This window comes from Dermacentor andersoni, chromosome 5, assembly GCF_023375885.2.
Source record: "Dermacentor andersoni chromosome 5, qqDerAnde1_hic_scaffold, whole genome shotgun sequence".
Classification (NCBI taxonomy): Eukaryota; Metazoa; Arthropoda; class Arachnida; order Ixodida; family Ixodidae; genus Dermacentor; species Dermacentor andersoni.
The window spans coordinates 39770861-39776009 of record NC_092818.1 but is presented as its reverse complement, the minus strand read 5'-3'; the positions used below and the strand labels follow the sequence as shown (position 1 = coordinate 39776009).

The window sequence follows — 5149 nt, the reverse complement described above, 5'->3', positions numbered from 1 at the left end:
AACTACTGCTTCACATCTCAGAACCTGGAGAGCTGTTTTGATTTCTGCAATTTGGTGAACGTGCTCCTGCTCGAGCTGAGCAGTAACCACACTTGAGCATAGCCTCTCTGCAATTCGTGTATTAGAATAACACTTTCAGGCTACTTAAACATGTCCTCCATGCCAATAGATTTGGAGTGTGCTTCACAGACAACTATTCCTTGCAATGACAGCCAAGTAGCACTGCTAATGCGCAAATGCAGCTCATTTTATCTGGTGGAGCCGCTAAAAACTTTCGGCAGTGAAGGCAGCTTTTAAATTTTAGAAGCACTTGAGTATGGCGGCATTAGGCACTTAAGATCCTAAGATCAGTCATTCCAAATGGTAGGCTATTGTAGCACACAACTGCACACACGGGCTACTTGAATGTAGTTTGTTAGCCAATGGCAAGTTGCTAACTTAAAAAAAATGTGAATGTAAAAATGCAACCGGAAAGGATATATGGTACTTGCCTATAACAGCACTGACCCTGTTGGGGTCAAGAGCCTCTTTTCCCACTTGGTGTTATTTCCAAAGCCCAAATGGCCCATGAGCTCCTCCTCTGTGAACACATGGTGAAGCAACGCCCTTGCAAACTTTCCTGGTCCACCATGGCAGGCTATGGTAAGCTGTGCCAGGATAACCTTCTCAATGTGCACTCCTCCAACCTATGTGAACCTGCATGTTTAAGTAAATGTTAGCAAAACAGTTTTAAGCCTTTCAAGCACATTCACACAACAGCCCTACTGCAAATAAATTACAAAAGTACCTGTTGCAAATCCAGAATGCTAAACTTGACTTCTTAAAGCTTCTTATGCTGTCTGGATGTCATATGTTTCAGAAAAACAATCCAGCACAAACAAGAAAAATAATAAGTAAACCAAAGTATCCAGAAGATCTAGTATTATTTAATATGGTTACCATTCTTAGGATACTTCATATTTTTGGGTGTTTGTCTCTATTTTCCCACCCATTTGTGTCAACGGGTAGCCCATGGTCTAATGGGAAGAGATTGGGCTGCTATGTTGAGGGCAGTTGGTTCACAATCAACAGTCAGAACAGCTTGGGTGACTCGGTATGTGACCTTGGGCATATGCCACTTTCTAATGAATCTCTTTCACGCTATCTTGAGCAACTGTTGCTGCTTGTGTTGGCAAGCCGCATTAGAAGCTCGAAGAGGGATATGACTGTCTATTGTTACTAAGATTATCACTACACATCAGGTTCGCTTGCTGTGCTCCAGAAGTAAAATGCGAGATTTCACTCCACTGTATGAAACGTACATAAGCTGCAAAGACAGTATGTGCCAACCACCACCTCATCAATTAAATTAATTGACTCGCAAAGCACAGGCTGCACAAGATCACGGAGTGAACTCAGAAGTTTGTGGACAGTCAGTTCATGTCCATGTCGGGGACATCTAGGGAGACTATCATTTCCTTAGTGTCCGTCATCGTGCCCTCACACATTGTATTACAATTCTGTCTGTCTCTTTGTGCCACCGTTCTAATAGTCATCACGCATCGCCACTAATTAAAATATAAGCAGACACCTATATCTACTGTTTATTAAATCTTTATGGAGAATACTTCGAGTATGAATTTTTGCAGAGATAATGAATGCTACAGCTTAAAGGAGCATTAAAGAAAAATTAATTTAATTAATTTCTGGCATATTACGTGCCAAAATGACAATCTGATATTGAGGTTCGCCCTAGTGGGCAACCCCGGATTAATTTTGACCACCTCAGGCTGCATGGTACATGGGTAGTTTTGCATTTCACCTCCATCAAAATGCAGTTTTATCCTGTGACCTCGTGCTTAGCGGCGCTGTGCCGATGCCCCTAAGCAACTACTGCACGAAAGCACAAAAGAGAAAAATTATTTTAGATGTATCTGTAAATGACTTTACTACAATTCAAGAGATTCACTCGTACCGCGGCAAGAGGCTGAGTTAAGTGTAAAAGGAGCAAGAGGAAAGATTGGTGGCAGTGCTGCCTTGAAGTCGCCACACCAGCTTGCTGTGACGTCATTTATTTTGATGTCTGTTCAGGTGCAGCAATTTTTTTTTTACAAATAAAGATGTTCATTGTATTCCAAAAAGCCAAAAACCCATAATAAAAACCGTCAGGAACTTTTACTGAACCAATACAACCCAAGTTAGTAAAAATACTTGAAATCCACGATGTGACAATGAGATGTCGGCGCGAAGATTTTGGGGCGATACTCAGAAAAATGAACTTCGAGCTTTATTTTCTCTAATAATAAACCAACTACCAAGAAGTTAACAGAATTAGATACTGAAAACGATGCTTTTTTATTCTAAATTGATTCGGGGTGTCATTAGTGCCACCTTAACACAACACAACGAATGCACTTGGCGGCGTAATAGGATAACATGCACCACTGGTTCTCATTAAGGCAGGATTGTCAGTATAGCAGAGGGCATGCACTGGCTGCTCCAGCGGGCAGCCCTGCCACCTCCCTTCAACATTCCTATTTCCGATTGTTTTGTGAGCAGTGATGCAATTTCTGTATCTTAGAGACATAATGCCAAGGAGATTCATGCCATACAGTATGTGGCGACCGGCACTGCACACCGTCCAGGTCGGCATCAATCTTTTTGGAATTTGGCCCTTGAAATGAGAAAAGCTCCATCACTACTCGTTCTTCAGCCAACTTCCTCAATGGGTGTTGCTGTTTTGGTTTGATACCGCTAACAGTGCACTGCTGTATGACATAGGTCATAATACCTCCATTCTGGTAAAACTAGAAAGATGTGCACTTATGTAGACCACTAATGTGCACAGGAAGTTCCTGAAAGCCCCTCTTATATCAGGTATATACCCTGAAGAAGGCACATTCTATGTTTAATATATTCACAAGTGACACTGAAATTCACCCCCAGTCCCGGTGCAGTTGCAAAGTCTTTCAGCTGAGTGCTTAAAGGCACCATGTCTGCTAATGAAGGTACTCTGCACCATTTGATCACTGGAGGAAATGCCTTGCAGTTGCATCAGCAATGTTGTTTTTTTCCTGCTTCCTGCAATACATTTTCACGGAATCACTGTATTTGATCATGGTGCCGCTACAGAATGGATAGCCAAAGAATTCACCTTAGCATTCCAGCTTGGGTGTCTCCCAGCTCATTTTGAATCTGAAAAAAGATGTCAGTATTAAAACGTGAAGCCACGATGCAGCAAAAGCGACAATGGACCATTAGGCTGACATAAATGGACGGATACAAATGACTAGTCATTGAATACACTAAAGTGTGGCCGCTCTTGCCAATGGCAGTGTGAGCTTGTCAAATAATTTATTTCACATTCCTCTACTTATTTTAAAAATTATTTCCACGCATCTACTGAACTGTTATGGCCACATATTAAAGGCAGCTCCTTCATATAAAACCACAGTGTTACATTCTTTTACTCCCCGTCTACCTGATGCTACTGAAGTTTTGCTTACTCTCAAAGAAAGAATTTCACGGAACTGCTCTTTCGGCAAAGCATTATTCCAAGCTTGTGGCAAAGCGTCGTCATTTAGTTCACAACGATGCGCTCCCCTTTCAATCTGTTCACTCTATAGTGCTCGGATTCAACGCAAAAATAGCTTTTCGACATAACTAGCTACTTCTGTGGTCACAAGAAACAATGCTAATTATTGATGTTAATGTTGCCGATAACGTATACATGCCGCCTCGAAACACAGTGGGTCAACAAGGCAGATATACCAGGCATCTCGTTCCTTTACTGATTTTAAAACTTCGTTAAATCAATCAGTTACTGAAGTGCGAAAAGCTGCAATTTCACGAAATTACATTATTTTGAATGTTGTAGGAGCTGCGGTGCCATGAAATCCGCCTTTCCGTGAATGCAAAGAGCGCCTACGCGAAGCCGTTTGGGTGAAGCACTCGATGGCGTCGAACGGAGAAAATGAAAAAAGAAAGTTGAATGCACGCGAACTGTTGGAAAACAAAACACACGCGGTTGGCAAGGCGTATAACTCGATGATTTCGCAGCACTCTGTGGCATCACCCCTATTTTATCTCACGTATCACATAGAATCGCATGTACACCCTTGAAATTCTTTATTATTATTGCGCGACAGCCTCCTCTGTGTTTTCCGATCGCGCGAACATCGGCCGCACGGCGTCAGATAGTGGCCTTGAAGCACCGCGGAGTCACTCGATCCTGAAGGGAACAGCGTAACATGATACACTTTCGCCGATCCCACCGCCCTAAGTTGCTACAAGCTCGCTCCCACGCCTTGTACTAGCGTGGCGCAAACGAAATATCTTCGATTACAGTACAGATCGGATGGTTTCACGTCGCATTGTTTTGCGCTCATTAATAAGGCTAACTGAATCGGTGCTCGAACACCGTATCAGAAATCATGGCGTACATAAAACATGCCCTGTTTTAACTGGCACCACATAGCTGCCTTACGTCACCACAAGCGGAGTGTAAAGTTAAACTAGGACAAAGCTCCATGTTATATACCACAAATCTAGTGCTGTACAACGAATTCTCACAACGGAAGGATAGTACTAGGAATGAAAACTAGAAGAGAGGCGCGCGGAAGACACGCACAAGCGCTGAAATCATTTCCCCGCTTCCGTTCACCGCGTCGCAATGGACGAACAAGGGGAATTCGAAACACTCACTCACCCTTGATGTCGCTGAGTCGGAGGCGATCATGGCGATCTTCGAGGCAACAAGCCCATAAAAAGCGAGCAACACGCAGGAATATTCCAAAGATGTCACAGCGAAGCACACAAAGAACGCAGAAAACGCAGGAAGCTCTCAAGCAAACAGCGTGCACGAACTCGCCGGAATGTGCGAAGCTTCAACAGCGCAAACGCGCAATCATACATGTACACTCATACAAATACACGCTTATATTATCGTAAATTGTACGATTTGATAGCAAATTTTGTAATTTCATGTTATTACTGAACAATTGTTGCGATTTACAAGTGTATGAAAGTTATTTGCTTCGCTTCTTTGATGAACTACTTTCTTTAGCGCAGTAACGCAGTGCACCGGCCGGAGCTAATGGCATGCGCGGGAGAAGGCGCCAAATTCAAACGTCGCAAACGCCGTGCTAATTTGTGCGCGCACAGTTTTCGT

At 43.1% G+C, this 5149-nt stretch overlaps 1 long non-coding RNA gene across 1 annotated transcript; it reads right to left on the bottom strand.

Annotated features, from left to right (window-relative positions):
* Positions 1-292: 292 nt before the first annotated feature.
* On the bottom strand, positions 293-4853 carry LOC129382116 (uncharacterized). Its single transcript, XR_008610190.1, has 3 exons — positions 4688-4853; positions 3134-3174; positions 293-696 (listed from the first exon to the last, which is right to left on the bottom strand). It is a non-coding gene; the product is annotated as an uncharacterized lncRNA (long non-coding RNA).
* Between the last annotated feature and the right edge of the window lie 296 nt (positions 4854-5149).